We start from the raw sequence: 22059 nt of genomic DNA, 5'->3' as shown, positions 1-22059 counted from the left end.
GTTTAACATGATCATGCTTGTAGAACCTATATTAGATGCTTGCTGCCTTGGGGAGGAGGTAGGGAAGGAGAAAAATATGGAACTCAATAATTTAGAAAAACTAATATTGAAAGCTATCTTAATAGTCATTTTATAGAAATAAAAGATAATAATTTTTTAAAAAAGAAAAATTTTAATCATGTTAGATCTCAGATTTCTCTCATCAGTAAAATAAAAGGCTTAGACCAGAGGACCTTTAAAGTTCATTCCACTTCTAGTTCTGTGATATTATGGTCCTTCTACATCTCTTCACCATGATGAAATTCCCTACATTACTGTCAAAGAACTTGTTAAACTATGGTTACTGCTTCATGTGAAATGCATTTCCTAGTCAGATGGCTGGGTGCTTGCTGAACAATGTCCTGGGAAGTGCCCAAATCTAGCTATATTTTAATAATATATGGTGGAATTTGCATAGGAATCAAAGTCAAGATCATTGACCTTGAATACTTGAAGTTGAATATTCTACTCTGTGTGTGTGTTTGTGTGTGTGTGTGTGTGTTAAAACTCGAGGCATTTGCCTTTCTCCAGTTACATAGCATCTTTTTCATTCTTTTTTTGATTTTTTTCAAAGACAACTATCTAAGCAATCCGTTCTGCCATAGTCAAGGACATAATTTGTCCAGACCCCATGACGTGAATTAAGAAAATACTCCTTATCCAAAAGTAGAGTGGGTTGCCTCAGGAAGTGGTGTTTTCCCCCTTACTAAAGGTTTTCTGTAGAAGCTAGACACTCCCTTATTTAAGATGTTGTAGAAGGGTTTCTTGTTCAGGTATGGTTGGACTACATGAAGCCATTCCTCATCCTTGGAACTGCTAAAAACCTTCCTTCCTCAAATTTCCTTGCACTTATTTTGTTTGTATTTTGTACTTATTTATGCAAAATAAGTGAACAGATTGACTGCTAAAAGAAACAAAAAAAGGAATATTTATACAAGAAACCTAACAAAAATTAATTATAAAGGAGCACAGTTTCAGATAAAATGTTGAGAACCAGATAGAGGACTATCCTTCACATGAATATAGCTAAAAGATTATAACAATTTCAGAGTTCTCTATTAAAGGTGACTTTGAGTTAAAAGTTCTTTGTCACTGCTTTATTTGATCAAAAGAAGAAGAAAAACTTTGGTCAGCAGAAAAATAGTGATGACCACAAGGTAACTTCTAGCAGAGAAGAAACTTTGTGTGGTATAGATAGATGGTTCTTGAAGAGTCTAAGGATATCAAGACTTATAGTCTAGAGCTGTGAGTTGTCCCAGATTAATGAGTTTCTCCTGTCATATACCTCCCTTCTAGTTTTCTCTATCTGCCTGTCTTCTCCTACTCCACACAGATATTGCATGTAATGGAAGAATAGGGTGACCCAGATCTATAAACAAACTGTGATATGTTGATCCTTTTTTATTTTGCTAAGTAAATGTTGGGATTATTATTTTTCTTGTCATATTTAGTAAATATTTTAAATTTTCATCAACAACAAACTGTAATTGATGGATTTTGTGTAAATGGAAAACTTACTAATAGAGGGTCTGAAAGAATAGTGGCAAATAATAAGAATCTATCTTCCCTATAATCAGACTAGCACCATATGTGAGAAGTTGATTATAGTAAAATACCCATGAACAGCTCCATAGCAGAGAAGTTGAATATAATAGAATAGCCATGGTTGAGGATGACCCTTCTCCTCCATTCTAAGGAAGAAAATACCCAGACCTACCAATGTGAATGTAGGAAGAGGTGAGTGAGGCAGCCCACACAAAGAGAAAGGGAGTACAGGTGACAGTAGGTGCCATGGGCTATATTGCCCACATGAGTGGATAGTATATACAACCAAGTTATTCATATATACCTACATGTTCTCTCTATATATACAATTTAATACAATTTAAGCTCCTCATTGAGAGCAGGAACTGTTTAGTTTTTGTCTTTGAACCTATGTATTACGATTGTTTAATTGAGTAATTGACTACATTGCCTTTAGGGTCACTTCCAATTCTTAGATTTGATGATGCCTTGACAATAAAAGAGAACTTTTTTCTTCACCATTTACTAGCAATGTGATGGGCAAATTACTTTACATTTTAAGATCTTAGTTGTTCCATCTATTAGAGGTATAATAATACCTTTCTTGATGAAAGGATTTTTTTTTAATGCAGGCATGGGAAGGGAAAAGCAATGTACAGAAACAGATGATGTCTTAAGATTTTTTTTCTCAAGGTCCATGAGTCCTCAATTCTATGATTTTTCATAGGGCGGCTAGGTGGTGCAGTGGATAGGGCACCAGTCCTGGAGTTCAAATCCGGCCTCAGACACTTAATAATTACCTAGCTGTGTGGCCTTGGGCAAGCCACCTAACCCCAATGCCTTGCAAAAAAAAAATCTGGCATGATTTTTCAGGTTTTGGCTCTCTGGGTTAGATCATGGGCAAGAGACAAGGTCATCTCTTAGAATTGATAAAAGAAGAAGGTGATTTTGGATAAGCATAAGGAAATTTCATTAAGAAATCAAGAACAGAAAAGGTTCAGATGAGATCAGAGAAGGGGCTAAGGAAATGATGACAATGAGGAAGAGATCTCAGGGGCAAGAGCAGGGGAAAGGAAGGCAAATGTGTGAAAAAAGGACATAACTAGGTTTTGGGTGCCCATTGTAAAGGGTCAAAGTCATGCTACTCTATGAGTAAAAAGTGAAGATTAAGGGAAAATGAAGCTAGGTGAAAACCATTTTCCTCTAGGCCTCAGTTTCCTATTCTGAAAAATGAAGTCATTGTATTATATTCTCTAAAGTCACTTCAAGCTCTTAGATGCCAACTTCTGTTTTAAGATGTGTAACATTTGCAGCCTCAAAGTTCCTTCTAAATGATCACAATAATATTAATAATAAATACCAAACATTTATATTATACTTTAAATACTACTTATATGGTACTTTTCAAAGAGCAAACACATTATGATTTGATCCTTGCAGCAATCCTAGGAGGTTAGATGCTATTACTATGAGAAATAAGAAAACTATGACAAGCAGAGGTGAAATAACTTGCCGAAGGGTCACATAGTAGTAGTCATCCAAGGATAGTTTTGAACTTGAGTCTTCTTGACTTCAAAGCTAAAATTCTATTCTCTTCACCAGTAAGCTACCTAGTTCAATATTATATAAAAATAAAAAAGAAAGAATAATAGCTATCATTTTATGCTGTTTAAAGGTCTGTTTGTTCTGTGTCCTAGGGTCCCTTTGAGCTCAACCTTCTCAGGAGGCCGAGTCTCTTCTCAATTAGGGGCACATGAGGTGATGGCAGAGGACACTCTTTCAGCTCTGCCTTATTTGAAAAGTTGTCAACTCAGCATTTTGGGCTAAATCGCCTATCACGTGTGGTATGTCCACAGCAGCTGATACTGACCTCTGTAACATTGGCAGGTGGCACAAATGTTAACCAGTTTTGACCTTTCTGTCACTCCTACCCACCTTTTGTTTATCAAAACTGGCTGGAACACTTAACCAACATCCCTGAGCAGAGACTAGAAGTTGCCAACCACCCCAGCTGGGTGCCCTCCTGGGGAGAGGCAGACAGAACCCACAACGCAATTGAACATTAACTTCCAGACATGCACATTTAGTTTGAGACATTCCTCTGGAGAGGGGCGGAGAGGGAGAGAGAAAGAAAAAAAAAACACAATGCATACATTTTGGTGCCAAAGGGAAGTGAAAAACCTTCTGTCACTTGTACCATAGCAGGTTTCTAAAACCAGTTTACCCACAATGAGTACAATAGTTGAAGACAGACACCAGCCTTGGGGCTTTTCTCCATTGTCTAAAGGGCATCCCAGGCCATAGAAGAATTTCACCACATCAGACTCAGCCTCTTTAATCTTTTACCTTCTCTCTCTCTCTCTCTCTCTCTCTCTCTCTCTCTCTCTCTTTGTGTGTTTGTGTGTGTGTGTGTGCATGTGTGTGTGCGTGTGTGTGTGTGTGTGTGTGTGTGTGTGTGTGTGTGTGTGTATGGGGGAAGGGGCAGTGCAGGGGTCCTACTTGACAGAACCTATGCATAAACTTTCTTTTCTCTTTCTGCCCCAATATACAATCTAACAGAAATTTAGGGAGAAAGAATATGATAATAATGGCTAACATTTATAAAGAGTACTTTAAGGTTTGCAAAATACTTTATAACATTATCTCATTTAATCCTACAGAAACTCTGTGAGATAGGTAGCATTATTATCTCCATTTTACAAATAAGAAAATTGAGGCTAAGATACTTGCTGAAGGTCACACAGGTAACTAAGTGTCTGAGGCAGAATTTGAACTTGGGTGTTCCCCTGACTCCCAGTCTACCACTATCCATTGTACAATTTAGCTACCTATGAATACTTTCAATGTTTTCCATTTTTCTGCCATAGAAGGGATTGGATAAATATTAACTGAATAAATGTTCATCTCCCTAGCACATGGGAACCTCTTGAAAGGCAGGGATCCAAAATACTAACATTTCAATAGTACTTTAGGGTTGGCAAAGTCCTTCCCTTAATCATACCCATTTTACAGATGGTAATAATGACTCAAAGATATGAAATGACTTGCTATATGGTACAGAATCATCAAACTTTTTGATCTTCAGTATAAACTTCAGTTATGAAAAGCTTTCCATCATTTCCAAATGGAAATATCGGTGTATCTATATCACTACAGACACACAGTTTGGATGAAATATCCTCCAGAATAAGAGTTCTTCACTTAATACTAAGAATGTACAGTCCTTGAGAGGACAGACATTGTGTCTATTTACCAAAGTATCTACAGCACATTGTGAGCTCATCATAAATTTTATAGAGCAATAATATCATAATAACTATAATCACTCATTTTTATCATCTTCCCATTTAAATCAGCTTTGGAGAAATTCTATCAACCATATTTTGCTCTGGTAACTTAGAAGTAGTGGTGTCTTTGTTCCAAGACAGAGACAGAGATGTATTTAACTTGGTGTTCATTGCTAATTTCTTGAACTTTCTCACTTCTACTATCCATTGACTATCCAGGAAGATATCATTTAATCTGTATGTTATATCAGGGCTGAAAGGAATGCCAAAGGTCAATCCAACCTGTCTCTGAGTAGGGATGTAGGAGCAATTACAAATAAGGAAAACAATATAAAATGAACCTTAATAAATATAAAAATGCCTGACACAGGATAGGGATTATTTGTGCCACAGATATAAAGTGAGGCATTTCTCAAGTATCTCACAATTAATCACTGATTAACCATGATTTCAGACAGAATCAAACCAGTAAGAAAGACAGACAGACAGATAGATAGCCACAGCCACAGACACAAAGATAGATTCACAGAAAGAGAGAAGAAAGAAGGAGGAGGAGGAGGAGGAGGAGGAGGAGGAGGAGGAGGAGGAGGAGGGAGGGGGAGAGAGAGAGAATTTATTGAATGTTTCCTATGGATTGGACACTGGGCTAAGTGCTGGGAATAAATAAAAGCAAAGAGGAAATGAGTACTTACCCTCAAGGAACTTCCATTCTAGTAAAAGGAGCTAAAAAGGGAAGCTGAAATCAAGGAAGGAAGAGTTAGTAGAGAAAGTGTTCCCTCAGGGACAAAGTGGAGATGATGGACTGGACAGTGTTTGAGATGGTTAAATAGAGATGTTATAACAACCAATTAATTAATATCTTCTCTGATTGGCTGAATATCCTCTGAACCAGTGTACAATATTGGTGAAATTCAATTCACCAGACATTTATTGAGAAACACATATTAAAGCATTAGTTACATCAAGATTTTTTTCTAATGATTTAGTCCCTGAATTCATCACTATGTCTTACTGAAGGAATAAGAGGGACACAATCATAGGAATACCTACCATGATAAAATGCAATTCTAGCAACATTTCCAGAAGTTTAAAGGTAGAAAGAATATCTCTATTTGGGGAAATAAGAAATGTCTCCATAGAGGAGGGGGCAATTAAGCTGATTCCTAGAAGAGAAATGTATCAAGCATAATGGAAGAACTCACTGATTTGTTATATTTGGGTCATTCCCAAGTGTGCATTGGCCCATTGCAGAAGGGTATGAACATTAGGGGGAGAAGATTAGGTTGAAGAAGATTGTTGACTCATCCCAGAAGAGTCACACACTCTATAGACTATAAGAGAAAATGAGGAGAGTAGGAATATGTGCTGAACAGTGTGCATTTGCCTTCTGTTCTCTCTCTTTTCTTTCTTGAGCACAAACCAGTAACCAGCGATATTTATAAATGAATAAATAAATTTCCTTCTCTGGAGGTAACTTTTAGAGTTCAGAAAGTCTAATATTTAAGGGAATGCTCAGGCAAGAGAAAAGGTGATTACCTAGGATCATCCAGAACTAGTAAGACAGAAGAACCTTTCCTGGCTTGCTGGAAGAACTGAACTATGGGAATTGCTCAGGCTTTGCTTCTCTCAAGTGAATATAAAATATCTGTTCAGTCATTTGCTCAGTCAATTCTGCTTTTTCGAAGAGTATCATGAGTGTGATGAATTATTGTTTTGTATGTTCTGGATTTACTTTTGCATATCTGAGAATCATCTGAGTCTTTTTGAATCTTAAACAGGTTGAGGTCAGGAAACAGCTTGATTTAATATATTGTCTCCTCCAATTAGAGCATTCCTTAAGTATACTGAAGAGCAAAGATTCAAATTTTTCTCTTTGTAGTCCCAGTTTTCAGCACAGACTTTGACACAGAATAATTGTTTAATAAATTCTTTTTCATTCATTCAGCAGTTTTCTCAGTGTAAGAAATAAACTGCTGTCCTATAGCTAATGCTTTGGCTATCTTAATTATAAGGACTCTGTTATACTCATTTTAAGGGAGACTATAAACCTGATTAATAAAAGCTAAGCTTTGTTTTAGAGTTTTAAGGGTGAAGAACAATGATATAAAACAGAGAAGCCTTCTTAGTCCCTTCTCTGAAAATAAATCTGGGTCCATGAGAGCCCGGAGTCAGAGACACTTATAGGAAGGAGCCCCCAGGACCACAAATCTCAGAAGGGTTCTGCGAGACAGATGAGAGGGGAGTACATTCCAGACATGGGGGAAACCCTAAATGAATACACGGAAGCAGGAGAAGATATGTCAAGGTCAGGAAACAGCTTGACTGGAACATAGAGTATGTCAAGGTCGGTTGTATACAATTAGACTGAAAAGATAGGTTTGGAGTAATGTGGAAGACTTGAAATGTCACATTAAGAATTTTGTATTTTTTTAAAACAGGATACAATGTAGCCAAACCAATGAAATAGGAAAGTCATTTCAACAGCACTATGGAATAGAGACTGGATACAGAGAAACTAGAGGCAGACAGATTATTTGGGAAGTTATTATGATAGTGCAGAAAAAGTAATATATAGGACCTAAACAAAGCAGGGAGATGGTGGGAGTGAATGATGGGGGGGGGGGCAAATGAGAGAGATTGTGATGAGAAGAAGATAGGAGAAGAGCAATGGGGTAGCCTAGGAGAACAGGGAGGAATCAACATACCATGCAGCAGACAAAGAAAAGTTTATAGAAGAATAAACCATGGGAGAGATGGGAATAAAGGATACTATAAGAGCAGGAAGAAATTCTCAGTTCAAGATCTTAGAATTGGATCCTTTCAAGGTATAGTGTGAGATATGACCAATCACCTGGGGGACTGAAGCAAAGTGGAGCTGGAGGTCAAGGGAGTTAAAGAGGTTAATGAAATGGGAGTCCAGGGTGTTCAAAGGACATGAATATTGAAATAACTAAGGTAAGGGCAGCTACTATGGTAAGAGGAGGACTGTGAACCAGGAACCGAATGATATCCATTGTGAAAAAAGGAGAGAGGAACAATGTGTAAATCTCAATTTGAGAAGGACTGCTAAGTGACGAAATGAAATGATAAAAACACTTAGCAGAGGAAGGGTCTGGAAATGACAGTGGGAAACAAGAGTATATTCATTGCTCTTCTTCATCCTGTGTATTGGCAGGTGTGAGTGAAGGACCAGCCAAGACTGGAGAGGGTGGGAGGAAAGAGGTATCCTGCAGAGAAAGTTTAGTGAGTGCCAAAATCAATTAGTCAAAAAATAAGCATTTATTAAGCATGTAATATATGCCAAGCACGTATTAAATTTAGGGAAGAGATAAATAGTAAAGGGTTGTTTATTAACAGTATAGTCTAAGCTCCAGATTGCACAGATCAATCAGTGTGGTGCAGTGGAAAGGAAGCAAGTCAAAGGACCTGGTTCTAAAGTCTCTCTCTGATGCTTCCTACCTGGATAACCTCGGACATATCATACAGAGTACTTATCTGGAAAACAAGAGTTCTGAATTCAATCACCTCTGAGGTAATCTTGAAGGGAAAATAGAATCAGAGGGCAGGGTATGTCTCATGTGTTTAGGAATGAGAATTTAGGAGTAGGAGAGCAAGACTTTTTTGTCTTTTTTTTCTTTTTTTATTAAAGATATTATTTGAGTTTTACAATTTTCCCCCAATCTTGCTTCCCTCCCCCACCCCCACCCCACAGATAGCACTCCGTCAGTCTTTACTTTGTTTCCATGTTTTACCTTGATCCAATTTGGGTGTGATGAGAGAGAAATCATATCCATAAAGAGAACAGAATTCTCAGAGGTAACAAGATCAGACAATAAGATATCTATTTTTTTTTCCATATTAAAGGGAATAGTCCTTGTACTTTGTTCAAACTCCACAGCTCCTTATCTGGATACAGATGGTACTCTCCTTTGCAGACAGCCCAAAATTGTTCCCAATTGTTGCACTGATGGAATGAGCAAGTCCTTCAAGGCTGAACATCAATCCCCTGTTGCTGTTAGGGTGTACAGTGTTTTTCTGGTTCTGGAGAGCAAGACTTTTAATCCAAGATTGGCAACAGTAGGAGATAGGAATCTGTGGTCCATGAGTAGTGCCAAATATAGAGAGGTTAGTGTAGTACTTCTTTTGGGAATGCCTCTATGGAGATGAGATACTCAAATCAGCACTATTGTAAAATTCATCATTGGGTGAAGTGTTGAACTTGGATTTCTGAAAATTTTTAGAAGACTTTTGAGAGTGAAAAGACAGAAGTAGAAGGAATAAATATTCTAATGTTTATTCTTCATGCAAAGAAAAGGGCAGAACACATGACCTCTGGAATAAAAGCTCCATGTTCTCCAGGGACTGACCAAGACAACAATGGTCAATGGTGTATGTTGATAAGGCTACAGAATATCCATAGGAAATTTTTCATTTTCCCTTGCTTACCTATTAAAGAGGAGTTGACCCAATGCTCCTATCTCTGTTAAGCAAGTGAATGATTTTCTTTCCTTCTGGGAGAGAGCAGAGTTCAAAGAAAACTGATTGCAACTAATAGTGCAAGTCACTGACTGTTCCTTATCCAAATGCACTATGCCTTACATTTGCTCTCAGTCATTTAATTGCTACCATTGTACTCCCTCTTGTCCCTTTTTATATAAGAAAATCTGGAGACTGTTAACACTTGTTTGTGTAATAAATTCAGGCATAAGTAAAGAACTTAGGAAAGGTTGGTTTTTTGGAGAACAGGTATGAAGAGGGGTCAAGCAGTGAATCCATTCAAAAACCTCATTGAAATTGCCCCTAAGCACATTCCCATAAAAAGGTACATAATTGACAGAAACAGAAAGGATGCCTATAGTTATCAAAAATAAACTACAGACAAAAGTAAAACAAACCTGGGAACTAGGGAAATGTGTTACCATTTCTTGAATAGGGCATCTGTCCCTCATATCTGCTATTGGGTACCCATCCTCTGAACCTTTTTTTGTATGGATATTCACCTTCTCTCAACTGAATTAGTGTATTTGCCTTCTAATTGACCTCTGCTTCAAGCCTCTCCTCATTGAACATCCTCTACTCCACCATCAAGCTAATGTTCCTAAAGATCACTTTGTCCTATTACTCAGCATCTATAACTCAGCAGACACCAGTGGTTCTCTAATATTTCCAGGATCAACATAAAGCCCTCTTGTTTACCATTTAAATTTTTTTCACAACACGGCTCCTTTCTTCCTTTCCAGTTGTTTTTTACTTTATTCTTGCAATCTAGCAATACATCGTACTTTGATTCTTTGTACTTGACTCGTCATCTCCCATCTTTGTCCCCTTTTCACCACTGTCCTTCCTGTCTGGAAAGTTTTCTCTCTTCACTTTCACCTCTCATCTTCCTGCATCTTCTTCAAATTTCAGTGTGTCTTACTTTCTGCAAAAACCTTTCCAGTTTTCCCTAGCTACTATTCCCTTCACCTCTGAGATTACTTTCAATTCACTCTGTCTATATCGTGCATGTACTTAGCTACAGTATTTTCATGGTGTCTCCCCTCCACTTTTAGAATGTATTGTCCTTGAGGAATATTTCTTGCTTTTCTTTGTATCCCCAGTTGCTTAGCATAATCTAAGTCATACAATAAGAACTTAATAAATGCCTGTGACTGACTGGCAAATATATGAAGAAAAATGAATTTCTCATTTTTAAGTCATGCTATTAACATGAAAATTACAATATTACCTTAATTTTTTCACCAATTCATTGTCATACCAATCAAGCTACCTGGGGATTATTTTTTAGAATCAGACAAAATTGTGACAAAATACATCTGGGTGAACAAAAGGTCAAGAATCCCTTGGAAAATTAAGAAAAGAAAATGACAGGAAGGAAGGCAGGAAAAGGAGGACTGGCAATTCTCAAACTATACTATGGAATAGCAATCATCTAAGCAATTTGGTACTGAATAAAAATATAAAAGATCAATGGAACATATTAAGTACACAAGATCCAGAAGTAATTCAAAACAGTTGCATAATGTCCAATAAACTCAAGGACACAAACTACTGGGTTAAGTAATGATTCATTTCTGACAAAAACTGCCAGGAAAATTGGAAAACAATCTGGTAGAATTTAGACTTAAAGCAACAACTCACACCATGTATCATAATCAGTTCCAAATGGATTTATGACCCAGATAGAAGAGGTCAGATCCTCAAAAAACCAAAGGAAACCAGGAGAAATCATTCACTGCTATGGATAAAGAATTATTTTTTTTAGGTTTTTGCAAGGCAAATGGGGTTAGGTGGCTTGCCCAAGGCCACACAGCTAGGTAATTATTAAGTGTCTGAGACTGGATTTGAACCCAGGTACTCCTGACTCCAAGGCCGGTGCTTTATCCACTATACCACCTAGCCACCCCATAAAAGAAGAATTCTTAATGAAATTGGGGGTAGGGATGATCACAGAAGATAAACTAAACCAATTGAATCACATAAAAGTGTGTCAAGCCCAGAATAAGAAGACGAGTTCAAATTTGGTCTGGTCTCAGACACTAGTTTGTGATCCTCAATAAGTTACAATCTCTGTCTGCTTAGTTTATTCATCTTTAAAATAGGGATAAAAATAGCACCTCACTCCCAAGGTTGTTTTGAAGATAAAATAAAATACCATTTTTGAAGTTCTTTACTAAATTTTAAAACTGCAAAATTGTAACTATTGTTATTATCACTATTCTCCAAGATAAATAACTTTATACAGATATACAAAAACAAGACCCATTCTTTAATAGATAAATGGTACAAGTATTATCAAAGGAGGCAAACTAAACTATAAATAACCATATTAAAAATATTCTGTCACTATAATAAAAGAAAACAAATTAAACTCCTAAGTTTCCACCTATCACCCATCAGATTGGCAAAAATGACAAAAACAAAACAAACAAACAAAAATCCCAGAAAATGACAACGGGAGGGACTGTGGGAGGATAGGCATATTAATGGTATGTTGGTAAAAACTGTGGACTGGTCCAATGATTCTGAAAGCACTTGGAAACTAAATTCAAAATATACCCAGTGTACTCTATTGATCTACTAGAAATCTATGATCAAAGAGATTTTTTAAAAGAGGGAAAAGATCTATTTGTACAAAAAATATTAATGGCAGCACTTAATTTTATTAAAGAACTGGAAACACAGTCAATTATGAAATGATTGAATAGATTAGATTATGTGAATATAAAGGAATTCCACTGCTTTGCAAGAAATGATCATGGGGATGGAATCAAAGAATCTTGGGGTAACTTGTATGAACAAATGATACAGAGTGAAATGAACAGAACCAGGATAACTCCTCATATAATGATCACAATATTGTCAAAGAAAGAAAAGCATTATTGAAAGATTTAAGAACACTGATCAATGTAATGATTAATAACTTACGAAGACTAATAAAGAAGCATATCTTCTACCTCTTGGTGGAAAGGTGATAGACTATGGAGAAGATTAAAATAAACAATTTTAGACAAGATCAATATAATATAAATTTCATTTCCTTGACTATGCTTATTTATTTCAAAGGAAATATTTTATTTTTGAGAGGAGTAGGTGGTGGTAAGGGGACATGGGGAGGGAGTGATACTAATGATAGGGGAAAAATATAAAAGAGTATTAATGAACCATTTAGAACCCAGAACAAGGAACAGAGGGTTCAAATATATTCAGAGGGGACACAGAGAAATATTACTACATTAAAATTAATGTATATTTTAAGTTATATATATAATAGATTTATACTATTTTGAATAAACTTTTTTCTATTCATGTTTATTGATTATTCTCAAGTATATAATTAACATTTTTAATTGGAATTTTTAGAGGGACAATTAACTTAAAGGATCAACCATGACCTTTGTGGCCCTTAAAAGGAAAATCCTTTAAGAAAGTTTGGAGAGGTGTGACCACTGAGAGAAGAGAAGAAAGTCAGTAAGGAAGAATTAGATTGTCAACTGCCCACAGCTAGAACTGGTTCATTTGTTACTCTCAAAACTTATAATTTTCATTTCTTTTCTGCCTCATCCCTTGCTCCTGATCCCTGATGGGTGTAGATTCTGTGGCAACTGAGTTAGGAGGGTGAAATGGTTCTTTTTTTCCATAATTGACTCTTCTCTGCTGTCGATGATCACCTCTCTAAGAACTGTCTCCTGCTTCGATTGCCTCCTCAGAAAGCATGAAATCCTTGCCAGTCAGTGACCAAACTACCTTCTCATTCTATCAGTTTTGTTCAGAAAACTCCATAACTTTTTAAGGTATTGCAGAGTACAAACCCTTCCTCATACATCAGTAGGTCAAACATATTCTGATCAATTCATCTCCCTCTCTCCCCTCACTGCAAATATAAATGAACTTTGATCAGATAAAGCCCCTTCAGTTGTTTGAGGGGGAATCTATGACCAGTAGAAGGGTGCCTGGGGAGGGGGCAGCAATCAGCCCATCCTGAGGGTAATGGATCTACCCAGAGGAAAAAGACCCAGCTGAATCTGGGTGTGTAATTATGTAACCAGCTGGTAATTTCTGGTTTGGGGACAATTTGTGCCAAAGGAAACTGCTTTGTCATGAACAAATTGTTGATAACAATTGTGGCCTCCTGATCACCAATAGTGACGTTATCATGTTCTTATTCCCAGTCAAATGCAAGAGGTGAGTATGAGGGAGAAGGGTGACAACAGTCAGTTCATGAAAGCAGGCTATAAATTACTTTCTATCATTCATGAGGTAGTTGGCCTTCTTACATCTTATCAAAGGTTGTAGTTGAAGTTGGAAGATGAGATAGAGGCTTGAAGAACAATTATCTCAATGGAACTCTTTCCATGATCACCCAGCTAATAAGTATTGGAGGCAAAACTCAAAATTCATTTCTCTTGACTGCAGGATCATAACCCTGTCTCCTATACCATTTAATTAATGATCCATTAATCAGGAGAGTATTAGTTGACAGTGTGCTGGGCTTAGACTCAAGAATACCTGTTGTTGATCTGTTGATCAACTTTGTGACTGCATTTGGGGTTTTCTTGGCAAAGAAACTGGAGCCATTTACCATATTCCTCTCCTCATTTTATAGATGAGGAAACTGAGTCAAATAGGGTTAAGTGCTTGCCCAGGATCACACATCTGAATTCATTGAAAATTCCATGCTCAGTGTTCTACCCAACTGCCCCAAGAATACCTGACACTTCTTAATCACTTCCTAATTATGTAATCATGAGCTAAAGTTATTTGACCTTTACATACACACACACACACACACACACACACACACACACACACGGAAAGTTTCTAGATAACTTGTCTACTAATATAAGATTCCATACAGAGAATATACTGTAAAATTAGTTATTATTCATCAATTTTTATATTTTCATGTGCTAACTGTCCATGAGATACTTTTATACAGATATGCAAATGTCCCCTCACTGATCTTCACAGAAGCTGAGGCTGCAGTCAGTGCAAATGATAATCTACCTGTTATTGGCCTATTCTTACTCACAATTGAGCCAAATTGGACTTTGAAAGCCAGAGTTTAGTAAATCCTTTGCCAGAGCTATTTACATTTCACCATTAATTCCAAATGAAGTTATTTCGTCCCTGGGAGGACTGACAGTCGAAACATATCTGTTCACTGTAGAAAAACTGTAAGGAATGCCTCTCTTTGCTGCCACCTTTGGGAACTTTCTTTGCCATTGAAATAAAAAAATTATTGCAACATATTAAAAAGTTCCCTTTTCTAGGAACTCTATAATGAAGAGTGCCTTCCTCTGAATCAGGGAGGCTATTTTTGGATAGTGGGAATTAGTCAGGACTTTTATGTTTTTAGCCTCAGTTCTGCTTTTTGATAGTTATTTGATTTTTGGCTACTCATCTAATTTCCCTAAACCTCAGTTTCCCTGTCTGTTAAATGAAGTTAATAATACCTTTATAGAGATGCTGTGTAGAAGGTCCCATATAAATGTGGATTAGAGTAAATATTGGGAAGGGGTTGAGGAATAAGCATTCATTAGACCCATTATGGGGCAGGCACAGTGATACAAAGAGTTGATGATGAAAAGAAAGGCAAAAATATCAAATCAGTCCTTAAAACTCACATTCTAATAGGACCACAATATAGCTTGCCTACAAATGTAAACAGAAAGGAATCTAAGAGAGAAGGCACTATCAAGGGGCGGGGATGAGGGTGGGGATGGAAGTGGGTGGAGAGGGAATGGTCTTTTACTGAAGATAGAATTAGAGCATTATTGAAGGATGTTCAGGAAGCTGCAGCAGACTGGTTATGCTTTGAAGGAAATTGGAAATTTTTCAGGGGAATATGAGTAGGAATTATACTCCAGACTTGAGGCCATCTATGCAAAGTCACCACTGAGGAGAAATATGAGTGACATGACTGACAAATAAAGCCACTCAGTTTGACTAGAACAGAAGGCACACGGAAAGAAGTAATGGAAAATGGAATTGGAAAGGTAGGGAGGTGAGAGCTGGCTACATTGCAGAAGGTTTTAAATGTCAGAATAAAAATTTTGTGTTTTGCCTAGAGGCAATAGGGAGCAATGCAAGATTCCATATGAAAGAGACCTAGCATTGTTGATTTGCACAGGTTTTTCTAATTATTAGTTTTTTGAAATATATAGCAAAGAGTATTTTTGCTTTGATTTTGAGACCTCTGAAAAGCATAGAGGATGCTGTGCACCCAGAGAGGGGAAAAAATATCCTTAAATCTTTACACATTCTCTTTCTGTTCCAAGTCTTTTTCAAGAGAAAATTTTAGAATTTCCATAACAAAAAATGGAATGTTCTCTTCTGACTTTGCCTTGGGAATAATCCAAGTCCCTTCTTCCCCATCCCTCAGGACCAGCTCAAAGTTCTCCCAGATCTTTCAGGAAGCCCTCACTGCCCAGTACAGACTGGAACATCTGAAAAATCAATTTAGAGCCAGAAAGGAAGGTCATGTACAGGAAGCAATCAATCACTTCACTTCATGGGATTATCACCCCATTGTCTCTAAATTATCTAATTCAGATTTTTCATTTTAAAGAATGAGAAACTGAGGTCTAGAGTGCTTATATGGCATGTCCAAGGTCATACAAGTCACACACAAGAATTCAGTTTGTTATATCACATTGCCTGATAGGGACATCTCCCATTTCTAAACATTTAGGATCCTCTCTGATTCACTTTGTATTTCCTTGTCTTGTTGATCAACAGATAAGCCTCAAAACTATGTCTTTCCTCCTTGAGATGGATGTTTCCCCCAGGGCAGAATTTGGGACTCATCACTCTTTCATTTCTCTCACATCCCATAACATCCTACTGACCACATAGCTAGCTGTTTAAATGAGCAAATGTGAAGCAAAGAAAAATATATTTAAAGAAGGGCTTGGATAAATTTAGTATGCTTTCTATGGAGTCCATTATCTGTCAGGTATGATATAGTCTCCTAAACAAAAACATTTGAGGTTAACTTAGGTGTATGGATAAGATTTTTTTAGATGGAGAAACTTGCAGGGTAAGGTAATGAAACAGGTCTACTCTAAGAAACATTTCAGGGGACAGAGAAGAGAATTCAATCCACATACAATCAGACTGTCAGAAGCTTAATGGCTATTCCTTCTTCCTTAAGCTTCTATTTAGGAAAAGGAAAACCCCTTGAAAACTATATGTACTCAAGTATCGAGGAATTATATATCAAATATATACTGAAAGCAAATTATCATAGATTTAGTTCTGAAGTTCATATCAAAATAAATGCCCCAGAACAAAGTAAAATACATGTTATTGTATCTTTAGAAATCTGAACAAATAGAAAACATCTCATTGAAAAAGATAATGCAGTAACTGAAGAGACAACTCATATATGTAGAAAGGTGGAAATGTCATTTACTGTTAAGACTGCAATGCACCAAGCACTAATGCTCTATCTAGATCGTTGGTCTCCCTAGCCCACAGCAGTTTGTGAAGTGAGTTTCTGCAGGATATTTAGTTTGGATCAGTGGATCAACATTCCTGATTTTATATCTTTAATCTAAATTTAGATCTGTAACTTGTTTTTTTTTGTTGTTGATGCTGTTGTTATTCAGTTGTGTCCAACTCTTCATGACCCCATTTGGATTTTTCTTGGCAAACATACTAGAATAGCTTGCCATATCCTTCTCCAGTTTTTTTGACAGATGAGGAAACTGAGGCAAACAGCTCAGAAGTCTCTGAGGCCAATTTTGGATTCAGGAAGATGAGTCTTCTTGACTTCAGGGCCAGCACTCTATCTATTGTGTCATGTAGCTGCCCTACAACACTTTTTTTAAAATAATGAAACATATGATTATGCAGATACACAAGGAAATTCCTGGTGTATAAGCTCCTTCTACCAATGGGGTTTTGTAACCAGTGACATAGTAGTTAAGTCCCAGGTAGCTATCTGAGGTATTTAGACTTTAAATGACTCCTCCAGTCAGACAGCCAGCATGTATCTGAGGAGGATGTGAACTCATGTCTTCCTGACCCCGAACCTAGTAATTCTATCCATTATATCATGCTATACCTTGCCATCTCTGAAAAACACATGCCTCTTATACTACGGTCCATATCATATATATATATATATATATATATATATATATATATAAAATAATAATAATAACTAATGTTTATATAGTACTTACTATGTGCTAAGTACTTTAACAATTATTAACTCAATTGATCTTCACAACAACCCTGAGAGCTCACTGTTATCTTTAACCCATTTTAGAGAGAAGGAAATGGGGCCAAATAAAAGTTAAGAGACTTGCCCAGTATAACATAGCAAGGAAATGTCTGAGGCTGAATATGAATTAAGGTCTTCCTGAGTCTAGGTATAGCTTTTTATTCACTGAACTACCTATCAGCCTATACTTGTGTATATTTAATAACACAAACACATGATACTGTGATACTAGGAAAATTGTATTTAGCAAGTGGAATATTAGGAGTATTGTTCTCAATGTTAGGAAGTATTATTGTTGTTCAGTTGTTCAGTTGTGTCTGACCTTTGTGTGATCCTATGGACTCTGTATGATCCTATTTTAGTTTCCTGGCAAAGATACTAGATTGGTTTGTCATTTCCATCTCCAGTTTGGAGGAACTGAGGCAAATAGGAGTTAACTGATTTGACCAGGGTCATATACCTAGAAGGTGTCAGTTCTTCCTGGCTCAGGCCCAGTGCTCTACCCATTCTACCACCTAGTTGGCCCAAGGGATAACATTTTTCTCAAAAAATTAAAAAAAACAATCTAATGGATGCTCTAGGTAAGAACAAGCCAGTATCTAAGAATCTAACAATTTCTTTGTTGGTCATTATCTATAAGAGGTGATGATGTTGATGTTTATCATTTTTCTTGAAGAGGACCAGGACATCAGAGAGGTAATGCCATAACAACCATGTGAATTGCATTTGATGAAGTGGGGGTTGGGTTGTACTAAGTCACCAGCCTCACTTTCTTCTTCAGAGCCATCTGAGTCCAGTGGCTAGATATGAATCAAGATAACTGGAGATGGCCCTGGATGAAGGGAAATGGTGTTGAGTGACTTACCCAAAGTTTCACAGCTAATGAAGAAGCAGCAGGTGTTAGTGGTAGAATGAAAAGAATCATCACAAAAAGAATGATGTGATAGAGAAAGCACTGGGTCTAGATTGAGAGAAACTTAGTTCAACCACTACTTCTGAGCTTAATTATCTGTGTGATTCTGGACCCTTAACATCTCTGGATCTCTATTTCCTCTTTATAAGGTAAAGGAGGGGTATGGTGACTGATTTATAAGCTCAGGGTGAAGCCAAGGTGGCAGCATGAACCTAGGAAACTCCCACAATTTTTCCAAAACAACTTTAAATGAAGCCTCTTCACAAAACTTAAAGTTACAGATTCCACCAAAAAAAAGAATAAAACAAATTCTCAACTCAAGAAATCATGGAGGATCTTCAGTAAAGGTCTGACACTTCTGAGTAAAGGAAAAATATAGCCCAGTGTAAGTGGAAGAACCATGAAGTTAATGGGAGGATCTTAGCAAAAGCACAGTTCAGGTCCTATCTCATCAAGACAGGGAAGCAATAGGTCAGCAGTGAGGGTCCCAAACCCGGATCAGAAGACAAAGTCGAGCCCTGGAAACAAACCTTAGCTTAGGTAATGCCTGAGCTACATAGACAACACCTTGACAGGCAATAAGCCAAAGGCCAGATCCCAGCCCCAGCACAAAAAGCTTGGGACTGTATTCCCCGAACCTCAGAAGCAGAGAACAACTAGCAAAATGAGCAAAAAACAAAAAGAGTGCTAACCATACTCGCTAAAACAACCATCTCAAAAGAAAGCAGTGAAAAAATTGCCTACGTGTCAAGTCTCAAAAGGAGTTTATGAATTGACCTCAAATCCAAAATTTCTTGGAAGAACTCTCAAAGGATTTTATAAACCAAAGAAGAGAGGAAAAATTATGCAGAAAAGAAATGATTCATGCAGGAGAATTATGAAAAATTGACCAAAGAAATCAATTTTGTAAAAGTAAAAATGACCAACTAAAAATGAATGCATTCATCAAAAAAGAAAATTAATCAATCAGAAAATGAAAATGACTCATTTAAAAGTAGAATTAGCCAGCTGGAAAAATAAACACAAAAGCAAACTGAAGAAAATAATACTTTAAAGATTAGAATCGAACAAATGAAAACTAATGACTCTATGAAACACCAAAATTCCATCAAACAAAACCAAAAGACTGAAAAAATAGGAGAAAATGTAAAAAAGTACTTTTTAGAAAAAACAATCTGCAAAATAGATCCAAGAGAGAGAATTTATGAATTATTGGTCTATCTGAAAGCTTCAATCAAAAAAAAAGAACCTGGGAAATATCTTTCAGGAAATTATCATGGAAAATTGTCCTAATATCCTAAAACAAGAAGTCAAAATCACCCTTGAAAGGGTTCATTGATCATCTCCAGAAAGAGATCTCAAAATAAAAACACCAAGGAATATTGTAGCCAAATTTCAGAATTCTCATCCAAAGAAGAATACACTGCAAACAGTCCAAACTACCAAGGAACCACATATAAATATAAAAACAATATAAAAGGATCAGAGGAGCTGGACATGATATTCCAGAGAGCAAAGAACCTTGGATTACAACCAAGAAGCAGCTACTCTGCAAAATTCAACATTTTCTTTCAGGGGAAAAGATGGATTTTCAATGAAATAGAAGACTTTCAAAATTTTTTACTTAAAGAGACGAGAACTATACAGAAAATTCAATCTTCAAATATAAGATTCAAGAGATATATAAAAAGGTAAATGGAAAGGGGGAAAAACGATACTCAATTACATTAAACTGTTTACATCCCTACTTGGGAACATAATACTATAACTCTTGAGAATTGTATTTCTCGTAGGATGTTTAAAAGATATATACTTAGAGAGAAGATATAGTCATAAGATGACCATAAAAGTGATGACCCCTTTAGTCAATACTTTAGCTAATGGGGGTTGAATGTAGCTTGAAGGATTGTGCCTAGAGGGCCTGCAAATAAATAAATAAATAAATCATAAAGTGATCTTGCTTTACTTGATACTTTATTTAACAGGGGTTATATTACTATAGGGATAGAAGGAGAGAATGTACATAGAGGAACTGGACATAAATACGATCATGAGGTGATTTTGCTTTACTTGATACTTTAGCGGCAATTAGAGGGAGCATGTTTAGAGGGGAGATATAAATTGTTCATGAGGTGATTTTGATTTATATGATACTTTGGTTCACACATATAGAGGTTACTTGAAAATAAAGTGTGTTATAAATTAATTATGATTGGGTGTTACTTATGACTCTTAAGAAGTGTATTTCTAATAGGACAGAAGAGAGAAGTATACTTGGACAAAGGCTGTGGAAATGAAGTGACTGTGAAGCAGCTGCTTGTAAATCAACCAAACCCTTGAGAATTGTACTTCTACCAGGAGAGATAAAAGGAGTATATTTCAACAGAGGATTTGTGTGAACAAGACAGAGTTAAAACAATAAAGACATGTAAAGGATTATATTAGAAGTCTAGGCATAAAAGGATAAATAATACCACATGAAGAAGCACAGAGACCTATTATAATAAAGGGAAAGAAGGGAGGGTGTGAAGATGAATAAATCCTACTTTCAATAGATTTGATCCAAAGACAGAATAACATACATTCCCAATTGGGTCTAAAAAAATATATCTTATTCTATAGGGAAGTAGGGGTAAGGGAAAGAAAGGATAAAAAGGGACTGATAAAAGAGAAGGTGAAAGTAAAAGTAAAGTTAAAGTTAAAATAAAAAACATTTAAGAAGAAAGGGAGCAAAATATTGCTGAGAAGGGATAAGGGGAAAGGAAAGAGAAAAGTATAAGTGGGGGAAGAAAACATGAGGGAAATTTAGATAATCTTATTTGTAAATGTGAATGGGATGAACTGTCCCATAAAACAGAAGCAGAGAGCAGAATGGATTAAACACCAGGATCCTATAGTGTGTTGTTTTCAAGAAATACATTTGAAGCAGAGAGATATATACAGGGTAAAGGTAAAAGACTTGAGCAAAATATATTAAGCTTCAGAGGAAGCAAAAAAAAATTAGGGGTAGAAATCTTGATATTAGACAAAGCAAAAGCAAAAATAGATTTCATTAAAAGGGATTATATGCTTCCTTCCTAGAGTCAGGAGGGCCTGATTTTAATATTTCTTAGCTGTATGACCTTGGGCATACAGGGCACTTAACCCTGATTGCCTCACACCCAGGGCCATCTCCAGTCATCCTGATCCATATCTGGCTGCTGGACCCAGTTGGCTCTAGAAGAGAAAGGGAACCTGGTGACTTAGCACAGCCCCCACACTCACTCAAATCCAATTCACATGCATATCATGGCATTAATTACCTTCCTGATGTCATGGTCTTCTTTAAGAATAAAGGACTAATGGGGGCGGCTAGGTGGTGTAGGGGGGCAGCTAGGTGGCGTAGTGGATAAAGCACCGGCCTTGGAGTCAGGAGTACCTGGGTTCAAATCCAGTCTCAGACACTTAATAATTAGCTAGCTGTGTGGCCTTGGGCAAGCCACTTAACCCCATTTGCCTTGCAAAAACTAAAAAAAAAAAAAAAAAAAAAAAACCAAGAATAAAGGACTAATGTCAAGCTCCCT

The sequence above is a fragment of the Macrotis lagotis genome, chromosome 1 (assembly GCF_037893015.1).
Source record: "Macrotis lagotis isolate mMagLag1 chromosome 1, bilby.v1.9.chrom.fasta, whole genome shotgun sequence".
In the NCBI taxonomy this organism is placed as follows: domain Eukaryota; kingdom Metazoa; phylum Chordata; class Mammalia; order Peramelemorphia; family Peramelidae; genus Macrotis; species Macrotis lagotis.
This window is presented reverse-complemented; position numbering follows the sequence as displayed.